Genomic DNA, 25,094 nt, shown 5'->3' on the forward strand with positions numbered 1-25,094 from the left:
TGTCTTTTCAAATCCTGGTTTCAGCAAAAACCCCAAACAGAGCCCTGAAATAGTAACATTAATTAACAGATATAAACTCAACATTCCAAATCTCAGCTTAATTTAAACAAGTTCACATTTGAAAGGCATAAAGTAGTCCCAGCACCCTAATGTGAACAAAAGTCTAAAATTTAAAGGACAAAAAGGGAAATTTCTCCTGTAAAGATAACAAGCTCACTAGGGGTGGTATACACTTCCCTACCCTACTAGTTCGCAAATGTGAGCGCACACATCACCTCCGTGCATGCACAGATCTTTCCGCATATGCGCTTTTGGCGAAAAATGGGCCTAAATGGGATGCCATAGAGCCAGGCATGGGTGGGTGGAGCCACCTGGGATTTCTGCTACCAATTCAGGCAATCCGGTCTGAATTGGTAGAATACCACCTCTGAAGCTCACAATTGTCCCTTACTTTAATGACAATTAGTTAAATGATATCTGTTTAGGATATTCAAAGTAATCAAAAAGGCTCAAAAACCATATTAACTGTAAACAATTTTTTTCCATTCCAGATGTCAGCAAGTGCGAAGAGAACCACCTTAAATAACCAGTGCCATTGAAATAAATATTCCATACCTCAACTATTAACTATAAACAATCCCAACCTCAGAAAATATAAAGGAATTCCAGTATCCTAGTATGAACAAAAGATTGACGTTTATCATGACAAGGAGGGATAATTTGTCCTTTAAAGACAACAACTTGACAAAATTTCCTTGCTTTAAGTGAAAACACAGTTAGAAAAAAAAAGCAATTTAAATGTTGCCAGATTAGAATACCAATCAGCTAATCAGAATACATCTGAAAGACACTTTTGAAGTCTTTTATTTCAACCCACTAATCAAGCAGGATATCCTATACCATTTCAAATAGGTGGCTGTCCAGTCTTTTCTTAAAAACGTCCAGTGATGCACCCCTACAACTTCTGAAGGCAAGCTGTTCTACCGGTTATTGTCCTCACTGTTAGGAAGTTTCTCCTTAATTCCAGGTTGCTTCCCTTTTTTATTAGTTTACATCCATTGTTTCTTACCTTGCTTCTGGTACTTTGCAAAAAAAAAAAAGTTGACACCTCCCCTTCTTTGTGGCAGTCCTCAAATACTGGAATACTGCTATTATGTCACCCCTAGTCCTTCTTTTCACTAGACTGGAAATTCCCAATTCCTGCAACTGTTCTTCATAGGTTTTTGGCTCTAGGCCCTTAGTCATCTTAGTTGCTCTTCTTTGCACTTTTTCCAAAGTCTAAACACTGTTTTGTAATGTGATGACCAATATTGGATACCAGTTGGTATTATGGGATTTATAAAGTGGTATTAATGGCAATAGCACTTAGACTTATATATTGCTTCACAGTGGTTTTACAACCCTCTCTAAGTAGTGTACAGAGTCAGCCCCCAACAATCTGGGTCCTCATTTTACCCACGTCGGAAGGATGGAAAGCTGAGTCAACCTTGAGCCTCACAAGATTCTATCTGCCAAATTGTAGTCAGCTGACAGTCAGCAGAAGTATCCTGCACTACTGCATTCTAACCACTGTGCCACCAGGGCTCATGGTATTCATGGTATGAATAATACTAAATATGATTTTGATTCTATGTCTCTGTTTATACAACCAATGATTGTATTAGCTTTTTTGGCTGCTGCTGCACACTGCTGGCTCATTTTAAGTGATCATCCACTACTACTTCAAGGTCCCTCTCACAGTTACTGTTTTTGAGCTAGGTTTACCTAATCTATATTTGTACCTATGGTTTTTCCTGTCTATGTGCAAAATCTTGCTTTTCTCCACATTAAATTTCATGTTGTTTTGTAGGACCCATTGTTCAAGTCGGTCAATATCATTTTGGATCCTGAACTTGTCTTCTGGGATGTTGGTTATTTCTGCCTGTTTAGAGACTTCTGCAAATTTGATGAGTTTCCCTTTTATTCCTTCATTGATGAAGATATTGAAGAGTACTGGTCTAAGACAGAAATTTGTGGTACCCTACTCCTTCCTTTCTCTCATGTAGATGTAATACCATTAAGGACTACTCTTTGAGAATGGTTTGTAAACTAATACATAAAACAACTTTAATGCTACTAAATAATTAATTGATAATTAATAATTTAATAATTAAATTTATTGCCAAATTAAATAAATAAATAATACTAAAATAATACATAAAATGACTTTAGAGTACAAGGCTTAAATATCATGTTAACTTTTAGCAAATCAAACTTATATTTTTTAGTCCAAAAAACAGCATTTTTTTAAAAAAAATCGCTAAAATGACATGTGCTATTTAAATCTTGATCACATAAATCAATACTGTGCTTTTTTATGTAAAGCAATCTTGCTCTTTAATCAATTCGGATAATGATTGATTCTTGTTTCACATTTCTTCAAACTTTAAACAACCTGCCTTATAAATCAAGCAGAAAGAAAGTATTTCAATTGCTATCTGGGATTGTTGTTTTTATTTCCTTCTTAATTTTTAAAGCCTCATCCATTTTTTTATATCTAATGACAAATTCTTGTTCAAATTCTTGTTCATGTTGTTCTCAACTTTGTTACATGTCTTTTTCTGTACCATCTTCTTCTGGGAACAGACTGTTCCCAAGAAGACACAACGCAACTGACTTTATTGATTCAAAATCCCAGTGCAGTTGCTCAAAAATGTCTCTGAATGTCATTATAAGTTGCTTGTTTTGTTATGTCTTCAATATTAAAAACGGTTTTCCTTTCTCACAAAAATGCATTAAAATTATTTAGAATTAATTTCAAAGAATATTCAAATTTTTGTTACATATTTTGTTTCCAAAATTAAAATACAACAGAAAAAGAATACAAAATACAGAAACAAAGAAAAATGTATAAAAACAAAATATTAAACATAAAATGTTCCCCCAGTTGAATACTGATAAATATATTTCAGCAATAATAATTGTTTTCTCCCTTGTAAAACAATTTATAAACTTCTACATCTATATTGACAAAGTTGCTATATAACAATATCACAAATATACAATATTATCAATCAACCAATTTTATTACTCTCTATCTACCCTCTATAAATAGTTAACAGGTAATCCCAACAATAAAGGTAAAGTTCAAAGCCCTCTGTTAAAAATCTATTATTGTATTTAGCTCACAGGAAGTCCACAAGGAGCTTCTAATCGCTCATAAAGCTCCTACAACCATTTTTTCTGATCTGCCCAGGATCAAGTGCCATTGATTGATTCTTAATAATGATAGCAACACCTTCCACTTTATTTACTTTTCTTTAAAATTATAAATTAAATCTTTCCAAACAACTGCTTTTCACTCTCCAAAAACATAGATCTCAATTGAGGATATTTCCACAGCACTAGTTCAATAAATTTTCCTGCAAATTTAGACTAACTGTCTCAATAATAATTTTCACAGCAGAGACGACAAAGGAGAAAAGAAAAAAGGAAAGTTTCCAACTTTTTAAAAATGAAAAAGCAAGAATATGTACAAAAATAAAGTGAAGCAATTGAGTTCTTTTAGAAAAACTAATAAAATCTGGTATAAATTAGATCAAGTCACTTTCGTTGCAAAGAGAAAACCCCTCAAACTGCCAACTTCTTTGCAGTGAAAGAGAATATGTTTTCAAACATTTTACATTTGTAATCAAGCAAAATGGCATAGAATAAATCAGCATTCAGCCGGGCTATTAACAATTAAGTTTATAAAAGGTGATGTTAAAAACAGAGGTGCACTTAAAAATACAAGCAGTGGAGGAAAAAGGTGGAAACCTGACCACTCCAGCCATTCTTACTAAGAATTGCAATCCTCCATATTTTTTCCCCAGGCAAGTACACAGTCATTCGAGGGTCATCATGAGTCATTCCTAATTAAGGTAAAGGTTCTCCTCGCATATATGTGCTAGTCGTTCCTGACTCTAGAGGGTGGTGCTCATCTCTGTTACAAAGCCGAAGAGCCAGTGCTGTCCAAAGATGTCTCTTCGGTCATGTGGCTGGCATGACTAAATGCCGAAAGCACACAGAATGCTGTTACCTTTCCACCAAAAGTGGTCCCTATTTTTCTACTTGCATTTTTACATGCTTTCGAACTGCTAGGTTGGAAGAAACTGTGACAAGTAACCAGAGCTCATTCCATTATGCAGGTCTAGGGATTTGAACTGCTGAACTGCTGACCTTTCTGATCAACAAACTCAGTGTCTTAGCCATTGAGCTACCACATCCCTTCATTCCGAAGTATTCCCTGTTTTTAAGTTTCTATAGCCAAAGTCTTATCTTATTTTTTGCTGTTTATTTGAAACTCTTAAAGGTTACATATTTTGGTAAAGATACATCTTGATTTTCTTACATTAAGGGCTGAAATCACTCAGCTGGTTTTTCCAGTCACATCATTTTGAAGTTGTTTAACTTCCTTAAGTTAGTGCATTTAAGTTAAGTGCCTTGGACAAAAAGCCAGCTGGATGACCTTTGGCCAATTACTTTTCCTCAGCCCTACGAAGGAAGCAACGGCAAACCATGTCTGAAAAACTTGGCCAAGAAAAATGCAGGGAATTGTCCAGGCAGTCTCTGAGAATCAATCATGATTGAACAAAAGGTTTTGGGGAGGGAAGATACAACAACCTTCTTTAAAGAAAATTAACATTGCCTATTAGCAAGAGGAATGCAAACTTAGCCCCATTTTTAACTGGAGCAAGTATGACAAAGCCCCTTTCCTCAAGTTCTCTGAGTCTCTGGAGACCACTGATTTACAGTCTTCTTATGCAAAGCAACCATGTGGAATACAACCTGGGAGATCTTGCATTATCTTTTTGTCCAAAGAGGGTTGAAGAAGTCCATCTACTAGTCAGCTCCCTATTCTTAGTTGCAAATGTTGTTTCTTCTTTTCATTGAGCCATCTTCAGTCCACCATTCTTCCTCAGAAGTGCCAAAACAAGAATACTACCAATACATTTAAGAGTCTCTCTGACATTTTCTGGTTATTATCTCATTTGAATTTTGAGAACTTATTTCTAAGCAATAATTTTTGGAGGTACAATTCAAGAGCTGGAACATGAAGACTATAGTCTGGGCTTTTTTTTTACTAGTCTTATTTTGACCAAGGAGCACAAAGCTCACAAGGTTAGAAGGCTTTTAGAATGATTACTTTCAGGGAGGTACATGTTCTTCTTGCAATATTGGACAAAAAAAAATTCTACCTAAAATTTGCAGAACTGGATTGCTTATATATGCAGTTTGTCAACCACAAAATTGATGGGTTTTTTTTTTGTAAAACAGAAAGTAGTAGTATTTTTGTTATCTTTCTTTTTTACCAATTTGGCACCATTTTTATGATGTAAAATTCCTTCCTTCCTACCTACCCTCCCTCCCTCCCCACCTCCTTCCTTCCTTCCTTCCTTCCTTCCTTTTCTTATTTACATGCCATTACTATCATTGTTATATGTATATATTTTAATAGAGCACAAATTAAAATTTGCCCTACTTACCAGCAATTATGAAAAAGAGACTCTAAAAACTGAACTTGAAAAATGTATAAACTCCAAGGATAGGATTTTTCTTTAAAAAGTTGAAAATTATCTCAAGATATCTGACCTTATTTCTGCACTTCATACAAAACTGATTAATGAAACTGTCTGAAAATATTTCTAGGCATTGTAAATAACCAGACAGTGGTTGAGTCTATACCTGGCCTCCTTTTTCTTGAGATATGTAACATAATGAATATAAAAGTGATTCAAAAATGTTGCAGTCATTCATTAAGTTGCAAGTGAAGCTTGCATAAAGAAAAGCCACAGTTTTTTCAGTATGTGCCAAATAATGTACACTTCCATTGAATACACATGAAAAAATATCAATGTACTTTCATAACACAAACATTCTCTAATTTTAGCATTATGATCTTCTCTCACATGAATCATGTTGGAATATCTTGTATCTAGATAATCTCTTTTTGACATAAAGATTTTTCTCAGTTGTGTAATCTGAAATATTTCAACAAGTACTCCACAAACTAACAGACTAATTCCAGCAATCAGAGACAGCAGAAGGAATCTGGGACAAGCAACAACTGTTCTCCAGCATCTGTTTCTGATTATGAGGATTGGATGGCATGAGGTTGAGGAACATGAGGTGTGTTGCTAAAGAATTGCTAAAGCATACACCTATGGAAAACTTTCTTCTGCAACTAAATAGATTCCATCTAAGGACTAATTGTGTCTTTGTTCAAAAGCAAAATCACATTTCTTGCTATTGTTTACCTATCCAGCTAAAACTATGTATTACTTTCTGTGTTTTGGGATATCCTGCCCTCTCCACCCATATCTTATATATTTCTGCACAATAGCCCAGTATATTTTATTTATCTTAATTTATTTTTGGCAAGCCATCTGCTCTGTTGCAGCAATGGATAAATGCCAAACACGGTCATCCTTGCCAGCATATATTATGTATTCCTGACTGTTTTTGCCTGCTTTAAAGCACACTTCTTTTCACAACAGCCAGCAATGAAAGTGATAGGAATCAAGAGTCAATGTTCTGATCATTCTTTCCAAATTGTACCATGTTGTATATATAGGAGGAAAAAATAAGCAAGAATCCCTTCCTCCACCTCTCCAAAATCAGTGCACTTAATTCTGGCAAGCTCCACACAGGCAATTGAGATAATGGATATATCTCAATCAGTCAGTCAGTAATCAACCACTTCATCATATCTATGCAGAGAATGCATGAAAACCTGTGGTAAAAGAGACTCTATCAATATTTATCCATCTCTCTCTCTCCCCCTCTCCCTCTCTTTCATCCATCCATCCATCCATCCATCCATCCATCAATATCTATTAGCCATATCTCTATATCTATCTATCTCTTATCTCTCTCTTTCTCTCCATCCATCCATCCATCCATCCATCCATCCATCCATCCATCTATCTCTAACCAGTTCTATCTGCAGCACCATAGGAACCATCATCTTATTTTTTTGCTTCCGCGCATGCACAGAATAATTTTTTACTACTGTGCATGTGCATGGCCCCAGAGTGTATCCCTGAGCGAACTGACAGTAGCAGAAGCTGGAACCTACCCCTGTTCCTTATCTGCCAAAATCCATAGCTTGTTAATTGCAGACCATTGTTAAAATATTCTTTATACTGTTAAAATATTCTTTATATTGATGTAGAGTTAATTCTGGAAATAGTGGTGAAACAAGTCATTCTTGTCATTAATCCTTTCTGTACTGTTTCTGAGGGACATCTTTTACGGATGATTTACCTTAATATGGAGCATTCTTTTGCTTTATTTTATATGTTCTATAAGTGGCTCCTGATTGATCTATCTACTTATTGCCTTGGGTTAAAGAACTGAATACAACTGAAGAACCAGATTCTACATATACATTTTAATGGCATGTGTTAATGACCTTGGGAGATAGGAGGAAGACGCACAAGCTGGACAATTGACATACAAAAGATAGCTCAGCAAACAGAAGGAGAGCTGGCATAGGAAACAATTCAGAATGAGTCTTCTCTAGTTTCCCAGAGAATAAGCAAAAAGGAGAGGTGATATACTTTTAATCTTGCAAGTTTCTATTAACCTAATCTTACAATAAGCTAATACTTCTGGTTTGGCTTCTTGTCTGGGTTATCTCAAAAGAGTAAAACATCATTCTATTGATGTAACTTTACAAATAAAGATTGGGTTAGTATTTATTGTTGGGCTTCTTTTCTGGATTACTTCAAAAGGGCTAACAGTAGCCTTTCAAGAGAGTCCTTTCTAAAGTTACCTCCTTCTATGGGTTGAGATAATTTTTACATGCTCACTAGTCCAGTCTGTGCCTCTTCCTTCCAAGGTCATTCTCACCAACCATTACACAGATGTATCCAGTGGGTCAGATGACTGTCAGGAAAAGAAGTATTTGGGAATAAAACTTCTACAATTTGCCATTTGATAGTCTACTTTTAGAACATGGTGGCTCAGTTACTAAGGTGCTGAGCTTGTTGATCAGAAAGATTGGCAGTTCAGCAGTTCGAATCCCTAGTGCCACATAATGGAGTGAGCTCCCATTACTTGTCCCAGCTTCTGCCAACCTAGCAGTTCAAAAGCATGTAAAAATGCAAGTAAAAAAATAGGAACCACTTTTGGTGGGAAAGTAGCAGTGTTCCGTGTGCCTTCAGCTTTTAGTCATACCGGCAACATGACCATAGAAGCATCTTTGGATAGCGCTGGCTCTTCAGCTTTGAAACGGAGATGAGCACCGCCCCCTAGAGTCAGGAACAACTAGCACATATGTGCGAGGGGAATATTTACCTTTACCTTTTTAGTCTACTTTTATTCAGACAAAAGCCTTTGTTCCCAACTGCCTGTTGTTGTTGTTGTTGTTGTTGTTGTTGTTTTCTTTTCATTTTATTTCTTAGAGATGGAAAAACAATAATTCTTCACAAGAAGACTTAAAATGATTGCTCTTTTCTGCCACTTTATGGAAAAGAGAAGTCCTTTAATGTGCAATTGAGTTTTCTAGCTCCAAATGCAAAGAGCAAGCAATTTCTTCTTAAAAAAAAAATAAACCAGATTTTTTTTAAGCCAACCAATATCTGCTAATTGAAACTTATGCTATTGAGTGTTTATTTGTTTTCTCTTTAAATTCTGCATGTTTATTTATCTTGATAAATTATGTCTTCAGTAAAAAGGCACAGATAGTAACATTTTTGTGAGTCTTAATAGATTAGGAGATGGACATTTTGACTGATTAAATGACAAAGATTTGAGTTGCCAGAAAACCAATATTACCACTCTAAAGGAATTTCTTGAAGGAAAATAAATGGCAGAGATGTTATTCCAGTTCTTTCATCTCTATAAACATTTCAGAATGCTGGCAAGAGAAATATATGCTTTAACTGTCCCCTATTACATAAGCATGCATGATTTTTAACCGAAGCATCAGTTTTTTTGCAATCTTTCTGGATAAGCTTGCAAATTGTGTAATACGGCTGATAGAGTACAAACACCTTAATAAAGACCCCTATTAGTTTTCAACTAATAAATATTATAACTAATTCATACTACCAAGTGTTTCTTCAGTGAACTGTTTATACCTTATCATAAACAGCAAGTGTTTTCATAATCGCTTTTTAATGAGAAATAAATAATTGTTCCATTAATATAAAGTGCACTCATTTATTCTACTTATTTCTTTGTCGCCTATAAACCATAGATTGCACAATTATGCAGGCTATTAAGGTACAGTAATAATTATAAAACAAATCAATGACATAAAATTAAAATTATGTCTTGGACTGGGCATATATTGTATTAGTGGTAGTCCTAGCTTAATGATTAGTTCATTTAGCAACTGGTTGAAATTGTGATGGAACTCCCCCAAAATTACTTATGACTGAGTTCTTGAGTTCCAATGTTTGCAACACTCCTGCAGCCATGTGGCTGCATTTCAGCATTTCAACACCCAGCACACTTATTTATTTGGAAATTTATATTGCCGCCTATTTACACATGGTGACTCAAAGTGACTTACAAAATAGATTATGTGTGTGTGTGTGTGTGTGTGTGTGTGTGTGTGTGCGTGCATGCGCCCCCCGCATGCATGCATGTATGCATGCATGTTTTTGTAGATCTTCATGGGTGTAGGTATGCTGGTATAAATCCCCCCCACCAAGTTTTATAGAAAGACGGCAGCTCCGATCACGCTTTAAGCCCAAAACTCAGCCTGAAGATGGCGAGTGAGACCTCGCTGAAACGTTGCCAAGACAATCACAAACTTACATGGAAAAAGACATGAATCCAACAAGACCAGCATATAAACAATAAAACTAATAAAAAGGAGAATCAATAATAAATTAATAAAATAACCTCATAAAATAACTTCTTGCACCTCCATCCCTCCCGGCAACAAGATATCAAATGAGCCATTCAATGGGCTCCATTTCACTCTGAATTCCTCAGGCCTGCTGCCAGAACCGGGTCTTTAGTACCTTCCAGAAGAGTGCTAGGGTGGGAGCCATTCTAATCTCTAGGGGAATAATGTTCCATTGAGAGGGAGCCACCACAGAGAAGTCCCTTCTTCTGGGTCCCACCAGTGTATCTCCCTAGGGCAGTGATTCTCAACCTTCCCAATGCCGCGAACCTTTAATACAGTTCCTCATGTTGTGGTGACCCCCCCCCCGCAACCATAAAATTATTTTCGTTGCTACTTCATAGCTATAATTTTGCTACTGTTATGAATCATAATGTAAATACCTGATATGTAGAATGTATTTTCATTATTACAAATTGAACATAATTAAAGCATAGTGATGAATCTGCCAATCTTGGTTTGGGAGAAGATCAGCCAGGCTGGGATTTTCCAGGATAAAACAATCTCCCTGTCTGCCTCCAGCAGCATTTCATGGTTTACATGAGTTTCACTTTATTAAGTTTACTTTTTTTACATTCCGTCCCTCCCACCCAGTTTTCTTTCTTTCTTTCTTTCTATTCCTTACTCCCTTTTCTTCTTCCTTCCTTCCTTTCCATTCCTCCCTCCTTTCCTTTTCTTTCTTTCCATTCCTCTCTCCCTTTTCTTCTTTCCTTTTCTTTCTTTCCTTCCATTCCTCCTTTCCTTTTCTTTATTTTCTTTCTTTCTTTTCATTCCTCCCTTTTCTTCTTTCTTTCTTTCTATTCTTCCCTCCCTTTTCATTATTTTTTTCTTTCTTTCTTATTCTTTCTTTCCTTCCATTTCTCCCTCATTTCCTTTTCTTTCTTTCTTTTCCTTCCTCCCTCCCTCCCTTTTCTTCTTTCTTTCCATTCCTCCCTCCTTCCCTTTTCTCTCTTTCCATTCCTCCTTCCCTTTTCTTTGTTTTCTTTCTTTCTTTTCATTCCTCCCTTTTCTTCTTTCTTTTTTCTATTCCTCCCTCCCTTTTCTTCTTTCTTTCTTTCTTTCTTTCTTTCTTTCTTTCTTTCTTTCTTTCTTTCTTTCTTTCTTTCTTTCTTTCTTCTTCTTTCTTTCCTTGCATTCCTCCCTCCCTCCTCTTTCTTTCTTTCTTTCTTTCTTTCTTTCTTTCTTTCTTTCTCTTTCTTTTTTTCTTTCTTTCAAATCATTACAACCAGGTGTGGGAGTGTGTAGAGGTTAATTTGTGCGAGCAATCAATTTAACACAGATTAAGAAATTGCCCTTTAAATGGGATTTTACATGGAGACTTAAGCTACATCAAACTGTACTTTCGTCCTGAGTGGAATTCCTTGGGATGGAAGGAATGGGTGGGTGGGGCCTGTCCCCCCCTCTGGCGTCTCCTGCCAGCCCTTCCTGGGGGCCAAAAAGCCTCTGAGCTCAGTTTAGCCTGCAGAACAGGATTGGCGGTGGGGGCGGCAAAGGCAGCATCCAGGCCCAAGGCGGCTTGAATCCCGGCATGCACCTGCTTGGGCAAGAGCCCATTCCACCAGCTGAAGTGGGTGGCCCAACTGTCCCGCTGGTCTCCTGCTCTCCGGGCGCCTTCGAGCCCCTGTACAAGTGGTTGGGCTGAAGCGGTATTGCCAACCATGCTCGCTTTGGACATCCGTCAGAGCCGAGACTGATCTGCCACCCAGAAGAACCCATCTCTCTCCCCCTTCAGTACCTTGGCATTTCCCTGGTGTGGAGACCGGGCAGGGCGGTGTCTGGGTTGCGCCCAAAGCTGGGAGGAGGCTGCTTTGCCACCCAGTGCTGTCCATGCACCTGCCACTTCAGGACACACTACTGAGCATGGGCGACCCCAGTGGAGGTAGATAGTCTTAGGCATCGTTCAACGAAAGGGTAGTTCGATCCCCAAGGGGGTTGTGAGAACCACTGCCGTAGGGGATGGGACACGCCTCATTCCTTGCCTCCCTGCTCTGGTGGTTTGAGTAGATGTCACTGGTAACGTATGGTATAGTTGTAGCACTCTGTGGTAATGTTGCCATGGTTTATGATCTTTGTTGCTTATTTCTGGCCTTTTGGGGCTGATTTCCAGCAAAATACACCTCAAGGAGTACGTAGATTTGCTTAATGATTGCTGGGTTCACTGAAACACCATGCTATTCATTTAATGATTCCTGCAAAAAAAAAAGGTCATAAGTTCAGGTCCAGTCATGTGGATATCTAAACTTCTGTTATGACTTACAGTGGAAATTTCAGGCTCTGTTATGGTTATTGGTCAGAATATCTAAGAAGTGCAGTTCAAAAAAATCTGAAATCTTACAAGTTTCTTATATCTATGATAAGTTACAAGGAATTGTGTATCTGACCCAAAATGAGGGGAAACTATGTTGCTTACAACTGTGAACAGCGGTAAAACATTTGCAAACCAAATGTTGAAATCCAATGTTCATCAGATTAAAGCAAATCAAATCCCGGTGAGAATAGCAATAGCACTTAGACTTATATACCACTTTACAGTGCTTTACAGCCCTCTCTAAGCAGTTTGTGGAGTCAGCATGTTGCCCCCAACAATCTGATTTCTCATTTTACCCACCTCACAAGGATGGAAATCTGAGTCAACCTTGAGCCTGATGGGATTTGAACTGCCAAATTGCAGGCAGTTGGCAGTCAGCAAAAGTAGCCTGCAGTACTGCACTCTAACCACTGCGCTACCAAGGCTCTAGAGAAGTAGATTAATTCATCCAATAAAAGGAATACACATAAAAAGGTGTGGGGGGGGGGGAACAAGATCATAAGAAGATTGGTTATGGATACATAACTTCAGAAAGGAATTATATACAAAGATAAGATCTGCAGCTATGGGGAATACTGAGGCCTATGGCCTAAATGCTGCAAACAGGTTGATTCCCTTGAAACGTAGCTGATATTAATTATCTGACACTATAATGGAATTCATCATTCTGAAAAAAAAACTCTTCCTAAAATGTTTTCTTTATCTTGCCTCATCACTCACTTTGATTTCGTATTGAGCCCTTCAGGTATTGTTGAAATCTTTTCATTCTTTAGACTTCAGCAGTTCCTTCTCATTTCCTGATAGCTTTTATATTGCTCCTTTAAATTCAGCCTTGTTCCTGTTCTCTAGTTGTGAGATTAATAGACTGTTTGGATCTTGACTAGTAGATATTCCATCTCCTCATCTATAGTAAGCATACCAGAAGATAAATTGAAAGAGGACAACCTATATTAAATTATATAGGATTATCATCATCAACAAAAACTATATGGATTTCAATCAAATTGGCAGATTAAAATCAATCTCAACTGTTCCAAATAGAGATAGAGCCTGTTAGCCAATCTCTGTTCACATGTTTCATAAATAGAAAATTGTTGGGTCTCACCTGCCTGATTCCTAAGTTTCTAAGCATGTGATCCATTTAATTCTTGAAATCCAAAAAAAACTAGATTGCAAATTTTATAGTTTATTTTATATTTATTGCAAAAATAAATTGCCAAGCATTAAATAGCAAACAACATTGGATTTAAAAGACTCTCCAATAGATCATACTGCCGCTGTGTATTAAAACTTTTTTTCCTATAATGAAAATCATATTAGGAATTTGCAATAAATATGAACCACTGGTAAAGGACCGTCTAGCATAAGATGACTAATGCTCTTCACAACCAACTTTGGCTTTGAAATGTCTTGAAATCCCTATTAAAGCAAGATACATAATGGATGACTGGGCAGATCTGGTGGCATTTTCTCATTTACCTTTTAGCTTAACAGATAAAACTATTCAATTGAGGTTATTCATTCCTATTTAGCCTGTCTCAGAACTCTTTTGGCATATTCAACATTTTACTTAACAAATCTCCACCCAAAGTTATATTCTTGCAATTCACAGCAATATTTTTAACACATTTGCTATTTGTAATATTATCCAAGCTTTGCCATCTTGTCCATTGCTGCTTACCATTTTCCTAGCATGTCATGACAGAACTGAACTTAATAACATAGTGCATCCGAACATTGTGCATTGGATCATTTAGATTCATGTGGCCCTTAAATTCTGATCCATCTAATTAAGAATCACTGTTTACCAGAAAGGTTGAACAAAATCACTTTCTCAAGTAACTCAGTATAAAATGCAGTCAATTTTGGGATTAGAAACCAGATCGTATCTATGATGCACAATAGAAAGATGGTTATATCTTGAATGGAAAGGCAAATAGCTATCTAATAAATATGCAAACAGAGGTTACAAGCCTTATACAAATTATATGTGTGTAGTGATAGACTTTTCATTTCTCTTTGTTTTCAACACATTCATCTCTACAGCGTCAATGCATGTACTAATTGTTTTTACAGGCTTGCTGTTGACAATATCTAACCCACACTGCATTAAGGAGTGTGCAATTGATAAGAATACATGTTTCTACTTTATAGGAAACATGAAAACACTTTTTGTATCCATTAAAGATTATTTATTGTTGATATTCTGTTATGGTATCATACTGCCAATCAATTCCTTCTTCTATCTTAATAAATTAAACACACCCCCTTCCTCCGGAAAGTCCAGCTTTCCTGTATTATCTGTACTGATAAAATTGTAACCATATAGATATCAGTAATAAACTTTTTCTTTCAGTGAACTTTGATGGCATTCACTTATTTAAGGCTCATGACATTAAAGACATGTATGCTTTATCTGCAGAAGATAAGGCATGTTTAATGAATTTCTGCATGACGTTCATTTATTCTCCTAGCATCTACTAATCTGTTCTCCTTGCTATTTACTCTATTTAATATTATCTTTGGATATCTGATGCTTTAGCACCCATGGAGTATAAATTCTCAACAGAAAATAGTCATGTTTCAGTTTAGCAAAGAGAAGTAGGAAGAGATGTCATTAGTTCAATGGTGGCAGAGAACATATCCATTATCCAAGAGGCCAAGATATCCGTACAAGCATATCCAGGAGCCAAGGTGGCGCAGTGGTTAAATGCAGCACTGCAGGCTACTGCTAGATCAGCAGGTCAGCGGTTCAAATCTCACCGGCTCAGGGTTGACTCAGCCTTCCATCCTTCCGAGGTGGATAAAATGAGGACCCAGATTGTTGGGGGCAATATGCTGACTCTCTGTAAACCACTTAGAGAGGCCTGAAAGGCCTATGAAGCGGTATATAAGTCTACTGCTATTGCTATTGCTATATAGTACAAAGGAATACAAAAAGCCTCTAAATCTGCATTTAAAAGTCAGAGGCATGTTATAGGTTTGATCTAGTAGTTGAGGTACCAGGACACGGTGAGTTGTAATCCTGCCTTAGGAATGAAAGCCAGCAGGTGACTGAGCCATTCTCCAAATTCGATTGCAAAAAATACGACTTCAGCAACAGAGTGGTCAGCGCCTGGAAGGCTCTACCTGACTCTGTTGTTACATCCACTAACTCTCCTAGCTTCAACCTTAAACTGTCTACTGTGGACCTCACGTCATTCCTAAAATGTCTGTAAAGGGGGCATTCATAAGCACACCAGCGTGCCTACCGTTCCTGTCCTACTGTCCCCCATTTATTTGTATTCATTTCTTTCATTCATGTCCATGTTTATATTTATACCTGCTATCTTGTACATGTTTGACAAACTAATTAATACAAATACTTTCTCTCAGCCCAACTCACCTCACGGGGTTATTGTTGTGAGGAAAATAGTAAGAGGGAAGGGTATTAGGTATATTCACCCCCTTGAGTTAATTATACAAATAATAAAAGGAATATTTTTAAAATATATATTTGGATGACTTCTCTTATAGTTTCATTAAAGGCACATCTCCTGAATATTTGGTTTAGACTTAGAGAGAGAATGGGAGACCAGAATCACCCGAGGCACATGTTCCCATTCTCTGACCTTTAAGGCCAAATGACAGGGAGTGTCTGTCAGAGATTCTTGTAGGAGATGCTGGCAAATCTCAGTTCTCTGCACTAAAGAACAGTACTGACTTCACAGATACATTTAGTACATTAATCCAACTAGGGAACATTACATTTGAGTACACTTAATATAAAAATTAGCTTAGACCAGATCAAGAGGGCAATTAACTCTGAAGTTTTGCCTGTTAAATCTATGCTGTCTGAAAAACAGTTTTAACAATAGTAAAATAACAGAAAAATGGCAGCAGCATGAGCTGGGTGGCCATGTGCTTTAAACTTTCAGTAAATAGGGTCAGAAAAATATTGTGCCAGAATATTGGCAAGCCTATCTGCCCCTCTATATTTTTCCCAGCAGAAGACATGACTTGCACTGCAAAAGCTCTGTTGAATGTTTGCCATTATTAAAATTTCCACATTTGTTTACTTGCATTATTCTAATTTATCAAGCTGAGGAAGTTCAGTTACCACTTAAGTCTGCAGAATAGGTCAACAAATAGCAAGCACAAATCATTGTGAATGCCTATGCTGAGACTGCTGATTCTTTGCCTACTCACTGGAATAACAAAATGTCACTCTCTGAAGGCCACTTTGTCTGAGGAATCCAAACAAGGTTGCTTGGGGTTTTCATACCATGTGTTTGGAAAGGACATAAAATTTCTAGATTAAAGTAGTAATTAAACTAAGTAAAAATAAGTCAACAAACAAACTTGTTTAAGAGGCAAATTAAAACAATAATGCATTTATTCAGGGACCAAAGGCTTAGGTTAAAGCAGTTTACTTTCTACCAAGTACTGGAGTAAAGATGTGGTAAACATATTCTAGTTTCACATATTGTGATATTTTCTCAGGAACAAGAAACAACATTTTCATTCACTGTGGCTTTATAAAGTTAATTATGTTGTGTTTTAAGAATTAAAAGATCTTCACACAAACAGTATTATTTCAGGAAAATCTAACCTTCCTGTTGTGTGGTGGGTAATTTCTATTGTCTTAAATGAAACCTGCTAATATCACAGCAATTATCTTGTATAGCAATTATCTCATACAGTCCTTGATTTACAAGACTTCATTTAGCGACCATTCAAAGTTACAACACTGAAAAAAGTGATACACCCACATGCATTGCAGCATCCCCATGGTAACATGATCAAAATTCCAATGATTGTCAACTGACTGTCAATTGTCAGCTGACTCATATTTATGACACTTGCAGTATCCTGGGATCATGTGATTATCTTTTGTGACTTTCTGACAAGCAAAGTCAATGGGGAAGCCAGATTCACTTAACAACTGTGTTACTAACTTAACAACTGCAGTGATTAACTTAACTACTGTGGAAAGGTTGTAAATGGAGCAAAATTCACTTAACAATTGTCTCAATTAGCAACAGAAATTTTGGGCTTAATTGTGATCATAATTTGAGGACTACCTGTATAAGTAAGTAAGGAAAACAGAAGTTATTTTCTATAAACATGAAGCTTTATGGTAGACCCTTGGTTTATGCTAAATCTAGAGAACTTTAATGAGTTATTTTTTCTACTATTCCAATGAATGCATATGAAATGAAATATGTATTTCCTTAGAAACAACACTGTTTGCTAACACCATCAAACTGTCTGTGTATATGGACTTAAAAGTGATGTAACTTTTAATAAACTATGTTAATAACCTCTGTTCACAGACACGCCAAATGCTTGTCTCAGTAATCATCTACACATTTGCAAAGTAATACACACATATAATACAAAAGAAAAAAGGGAAAAGAACAGAGTAGAAATAATGAATAAGCACTAATAATGGGAATGGCATCAGTGGTACACACACATCATTAAAAATCAGAGGAAACAGCACAGCATCTGACTTAAAATGTTTAATAAAAGGAACCACAGGGAGATTGGACTGAGTGTATACTGCCTATCCAATTAAGATATCTAACAAGAAAATAAAAAAAAAGCAACAGCAGACAATTAGGGAATACTTCACAGGATTTGAATTGGGAAAGGACTGTTTGAAAAAATATTAGACTAGGAAGATTAGAGTTCAGGAAAGAATAATAATACATTAACCACCATGAGTAGAAACACTCTAGTTGCTCTCTTGAGGAAGTACTGGTAAAAAAAGAAAAGAAAACATCTGATAAGACTTTATGTAAGATTTTAATTTCCTCCTCTCTAAAGGGGTGTATTTGGACTAATACGCAATTCTAATCCACTCCTATGTGCTTACTGAAGGCAGGCCTATCATCACCAACTCTCTACAAATTTGTCTAATTCCCTTTTAAAGCCACCATATGGTAGAAATCATCACAACTAGCAGCAGCAACATCAGTTATTACAGTATGTGCTTTATACATATAACATCATTTGATTTATCCTGAGTCCTCCAACCATCTACGGTTGGCAAAATGTCCACGTGTGAATAAAATCAGATACTGAAGAGTTGCAGGAATAGGTGGGGGCTCTTTTGCAGGCAGCAAAGAGACAAAGTAGCTTGAAGTCTTTGGTATGCAAGAAGAGGGCAAAGGCATATTCCACCCTAGCAATTCACACAGTATATTAGGTAGTTATGAGGATAGTTGATTTAGTTGGACAAGACTTCTGTCTATACACAACCAACAATAAAGAAACTACTGTGAAAAGGATTAGGAGTGACATGATACCAGGATTTCAATGTTTGAGGCGCTGTCACAAAGAAGGGGGGGTTTAATCTATTTTCTAAAGCAGAAGGCAAGAGAAGAAACAACGTATGAAAACTAATCTAGAAGAGAAGCAACCTAGAACTAAGGAGAATTTTTCTGACAATGAGAAGAATTAACTAGTTGAATGACTTGCCTTCAGAAGTTGCGGGTGCTCCATCACTGGAGGCTTTTAAGAAGAAACTGGACAGTCACTTGTCTGGAATGGTATAAGGTTTCCTGCTTGTGCAGGACGTTGGACTAGAAAACCTTCAATTTCCCTTCCAACTCTGTTATTCTGTTAATTAACACTTGTGTCAATCTTGGTCCCATGACTCTGACATCAGGCCAAATACAATAGGAACATCTAGGGATAGAAGTTTAAGATCCAAAAGACTACTGACATTTATTAAGGAAGTTAAATACCCAAAATCAAGCTTTAAACTCTGAATATTCTTTTATCACAGAAAACATAAAGAATGAAGAAAATGCTCTGTTGTAGCAAGCAGAGCACACACAAAGGTTTCCTCCATACAGCTACATGAATTTGGATTCCTCCTGTTTCTCTGTTGACAGGTGTCTGAATGGGACTTTGAACTTCTTTGAGTGACAGGTTATCAGCATGGAGCTGTTCCACGCTAATAAATTGTTACTCCAGCAATCTCTGAACAAGAATCCTCCAGTCTTCTAAATCAGTAATCCCATGTCCAAAAATAGCCCGGCTGTCAGGAGAGTACAGAGTAGAGGATAGGGAGCTTACAAGGACTATCAAGAAAAACCCTATTACAAGAAAAATCCTTCCATATTAGATGTTTGCACACATGGATAAAAACTTAAGAAAATGTTAAGAAGAGTTCAAAACCCATCGTATGCATTTGACCCAACTGAGGTTGCCTTACGATTAAAGCAGCTATAACCAACCAAATTTTCAGCTTTGCTTTTGTGCTTTTACATTAACATCTATGATTTTTAGGAGAACTCTTTTGAATAGTGCCCTCTTTGGGACTATTTAAGAGACTAAGTGTGTAACCCCTCTGAAACCTTGGTTTGTTTTATGGACACGGTACAGCAGGATTATTTCAATGAATAGTAGATAGGGATCTTCATTTCAGCTTTGAATGCTGCTAGACATATTTGGTTTTTTTAAATAATTAGCACTTATGTTTTGTTCCAGAATTGTACAAAAATGGACGCTGTACTATAAAATAATTGTGAAGATAGTGAGGAGTATTTATAAAAAGAACCTGGACTATCAAATAATCTTAAATGGGTGAATTTATAATGTACACTTTGAGAGATTGTGTATCAATATGATTTACCTATAACATTCACTTGGAAACCTGAACACAGCTGGAAAACAAAAACTGTGCCCAGATGCTTTAGCATCTCAGAAATATCTAGAATATTAGGATTCTTAAGAGATGCAGTTCTTGAAGTGAATCCAACAATTTCAATTTTATAAGTCATATAAAAATAGAATGGTTAGCATTACATGAACAAAAAATTGAAAAATGCAATCTTGGAAAAAATCAACACATTCAGATATTGCAAAGACATGTAAAACATAAATATCATACCTAACTATGAAATAATTTCATCAGGAAATGTTAATTTGTGTCTATTGGATCCTTCAAATAAAGTTTTTCAAAGGTTGCTCAGGAGTGTATACTAACACTATATACTTCCAGCAGTGGTGGATTTTTATTATTTTTACTACTAGTTCGCTCGTGGTCACATGTGCGCCCATGTGCAGAAGCATCTGGGTGGATAAGTGGAGTCTCCCGCCACCGCTACTACTGGTTCGCCTGATCTGGGCCAAACCGGCAGCAACCCATCTCTGACTTTCAGTGGTGAAAGCCATAAAGATCATCTCAGCTCCCCAGCTAAAGCAAGCAGGCATTTATACAGGGCAGTAGTAATATAGGAACATGAAGTAGATGGCTTATTAATTTAGTGTCACCAACAAATGCAAACAAATATCGTGGAGGAAAGACTATATAAAGATACTTCTTCTGTAGTGGACACAATATAAAATTATATTGTCTAGCACAATAATGATGATGGCAGATTAGTTGGCATTCAACATGCTATTGAAGAAGAACTAAGGATCTAGACCAGGGGTGTCAAACTCATGACGACACATTGTCATCATGTGATATATCACAACTTTTCCCCCCTTTGCTAAACCAGGGGGTGGGCGTGCCCAGCACATGATGCTTCTGGCCTGTGGGCCATGAGACGGAGACCCAGAAATCAACCAGAAGATCATACCATTTACTCCTCAGAGTATGAAAAATGAAGAAAGAATGGTATTGTTTTCACAGTTGGGAAAGGTGTTCTCAGAATAATAACTGGGTACTGAAGGACAAAAATGGCTTTTTAAGTTTGTGCCTCTGCATTCATATTTTCCAATGAAACAAACCAAGACAGGAAGATCATTTAACTACAATTAGCTTAAAACATTTTCATAAAAGGAATTCCCCTCATTCAGAGACCCATCTTACATTCCCTTTTATTGTTAAGGCATCAAAGAAAATGCAAGAGAAAAGGTGATTGAACAGGACAAAAGTAACTTCCACTTTGCATAAACACATTACATCCCATAATGCCACACATGTTCATTAAAATAAGTCTGATGACAGAAGCAGCATACATTTTAAGATATAAATAAGGAAAAAGGTTGTTTGGAGTTCACAAAGGGACAGACCAGATGCCAATTAGCGCTAACAAGCTTTCGCTTATCAGGAGACATTCTTCAGGCATCATCACCTATAATTTATCTTTTCAGTTTAGAAATGTTGAAAGCTATCAATCAATCCATACAGCAATAGGATGAAAAGTTTTCCTATATTCCAGTCTGTAATGGTTTGATAAATCCTTATGCCATTTTAAAAAAGCAAAAATTAAATCAAATTAAAATATAAAATAACTATGCTAATTAACAAGTATAACAATATTACAAAGCCCATGTCATGTGGCCTCAGTGCAATGCAACAAATAATTAAATTATATAAATATGACTTCATGAACAACTTCATGTGATGATCATCTCAGTTTATGCTCCAATCAGTGATGAAGAAAAAGAAGAACTTGATAAGTTTTATGATCAGATTTAGTTGGGGGAAAAACCACATATTTAAAGATATACTAGTTGTGGTTGGAGACTGCAATGCAAAAATTGGAAATTTTGAGAAAATATTAAGGATTTAATGTCATAGGATATGAAGCAGGTAATGAGTTGCCAATATGAGGAAAATCCATTGAAATCTTGATTGCACTTTTACACAGTATATTAATATAAAGAGATGGAGTACATAGAAATCAGACTGACCATTAATATAAAGAAATAGAAGAGCAAAGACATGCCCAGAGCTGACCATGGAATGGATCACAAATTGTTCGTGTGCAAGTTGATTGAAGCTCAATCAAGTTGATGAAGCATATCAATCAATCAATTCATATGTCTAATTATAGCTACATTTTGTTTTCATATCAAGGGATAAGATAATATAATTTTGAAAAGAAATATAATACTTAAATGTAAATGTGATGTTAAATTATATTCCTAAAATATTTGATTTCTCATTTTATGAAGAGCTTTCACTCTACTAAGCCTAGAGCTTAGCAAAAGGGATAATCATATGTAAATGGAAAGAAACATAACCTCTTGATATTAAATAATGTATTCAATGGAGTCTGTTATTTATTTTTGAAAACTATTTATATTATAAGCAATAGATGAAGCAATATGCTTTTATGTGGCTTAAGGTTTAAAGACTGAATTAATTGCATTCTGAAACTAAATGAATATTATACAGATCTTTTTAATGTTATATATATATATATATATATATATATATATATATATATATATATATATGTGTGTTTTTTTTTATTTGTGCTGATAAATAAATAAAGGGAGACTAGACTAGTCTCCCTTTATTTATTTATCAGCACAAATAAAAAAAAACACAAATATAACAAAGGCAACAGTAAAAATATTGGGTTTCTGTCGTGATGGACTCTTGTGACGAGCCGAAGGACAGATGATGGAAGCAGTTAGCTTCCTCCCATAATTGGGGCTTACCAGGGGTTGTAAAAATCTAATAGATATATATATATATATATATATATATATATATATATATATATATATATATATATATATATATATATATATATATATATATATATATATATATATATATATATATATATATATATATATATATATATATATATATATATTATACACACTTAAAGTCAGAGAGTGGAAGTGTGACCTTCCTCCCACACTTGGGCATACCAGGGGTTGTGACTTTAAGTATATACCTCCCACCCTGGCTGGCTGATAAAAGGAGTCGTTCTCTGTAGCTCAAATGGTTAACTCCCTGCCTGGGAGGCAATAGAGCACAGGTTCGAATCCCAGCAAGGATATGGCTAGCTGATGAGAGCTAAATAGCTTGAAATAGATCTATACTAGTCTTCCTTTATTTATTTATCAGCACAAATAAAAACATATATATATATATATATATATATATATATATATATATATATATATATATATATATATATATATATATATATATATATATATATATATATATATATAATATAATATTTAGCATATTTTAATCATTTATAGACTTTCTAGATTTGTATACATATATATGTACATGTGTACATATGTACAGGTATGCAAACATACATAGTGACTGAATAATAACCACTGCTGCATTTGGATGTAGTTAATTATATTACAGTATTTCAGTTAAAAAAAGGATGGCTCCTTCCTGTTTTATCTGACATCCAAACTTTATTCCACTGATTTGTCAGCTAGGCAATTATTAGACAATATTTGAGTGTCATTCCTTCAGCAGGCTTGTTGGAATTCATTCTGTGTGTTTGTGTGCAGGGCAGCTTCTGCTGCCTGAAACACACATACACAGGGATGCAAAAACATCGCACCAGAAACATCTTTCTGGCCTAACGGTCATAACTCACTATGCAGCCTCATGTAACAAGAACTATGTGAGCCAGCTACTCCCACACATGCCCTTTCTCCCCCCCTATGCTGTGCTGTAACTTTCTATTCCCTCTCTCCCCCTCCCAATGCCATGCAGCTTGTAACCTTCTGTTCCCCCTTTGCCCACCCTTTGCCATGATGTGATTTTCTATTGGTTTATTTGTAGAATGCTGTGAACTTTTCATTAGTTTACTTGTACCATGTGGGATTATATATGCCTTTTGATACGCTCCTTTTTGATGACGCTGTAACTAACTTTTTCTAATAAAAGAGCCCTTCGATGATCATTCGAAGCTTTAGTTCATCCCAAGGAATTTCGTCTGGTGTTTTCCTTTTGATTAGGCAAGGACACATGAGCAGCCCACCAGTGTGGCGACAACGCCGCACAGGCTAATCTGCCTACATTCAGAAATAATCCAAGGAACGGGGATTATATGGGGCTCTTCTATTTCACCCAATGAACCTGAGCTATGCATATGATCTGTCACTTGAGCTAGAAGGAGAATTATATGATAGATTGACAAATATCCCAACATCTTGCCCTAGCTAGAAACACTTGGCAGTACCCCATAACGTGTGCAAAAAGCATTAGAATAAGCAAAATAGCCTCACAAATAATAATACACAAAAAAATTGCAAGTAGAAAAAGTAAAAAACAACAACAACCCATCTCTAATATATTCATTGGGAACAGAACTAGTCTACACAATTAGAAGCCCACTCTTCCCCCACAATTTAATTTAAATCTTTGTGCAAATATCAGTAGATTTTAACAATAGGACTAGCATTTTCTGTGGAGAGGCTTGAATTAAAATGAAATGTAGAAGAAATGTTGCTCAGAAGAATGCCAGAACCACTTTTAGAAAAAGGTTGCACAATGCCTGATTTGTACTTTTTATTAGGCAATATGTAGGCAGTTATTTATGTTGAAATCAGGTGAACAATTTCTTTGGCAACCTGAGACAACATGCTCACTCAAGCCAGTGACCAGATGGAAGAGTGTGCATGTACAGCAGCCAAGAGTGACAAAGAAGTTCAGCAATATTCCAGTCCCTGATCTGTTTGGATTTTACCCAATATCATGAATGAGATACTTTAGAAAATTTGTATGGACATACAAGCATCAGTAGAACCAGAAAGAACCTACTTTAGAAGCAGAACAGCTAAGGACAATTACAAGGTATTCTTATAGATGAGGATGAGACTGAATAGATTGAGGATGAGTTGAAATCTTCATCATGAAACCGTGTCGTCAAGAGCTTGTGTCATAGTTAGTAGGGGTGATAATTATCCCAAAGATGGAGTCTCCTGTTGATTATCTCTATACCTAATGCTTAAAGGAAAGCCAATTTGGTGCAGTGGTTGAGGCACTAGTCTACAAAAGGGAAGACTGTGAGTTTTAGGTCACCTGTAATCTGAGGAACAATGTTAGCTAGGCTGCCTTGAGCATTCACTCAACCTCAGTTTTTGAATAGCAAAATGGTTCCAAAATTTGGTCCAAGGAAACTTCTAGGATTTGTCTAGGCAGTCACCAGATCTCAACAATGACTCAAAGGTCTAAAAACCTTC

The sequence above is a fragment of the Thamnophis sirtalis genome, unplaced genomic scaffold (assembly GCF_051295495.1).
Source record: "Thamnophis sirtalis isolate CommonGarterSnake01/CBP01778 unplaced genomic scaffold, rThaSir2_p1.2 scaffold_1, whole genome shotgun sequence".
Lineage (NCBI taxonomy): Eukaryota > Metazoa > Chordata > Lepidosauria > Squamata > Natricidae > Thamnophis > Thamnophis sirtalis.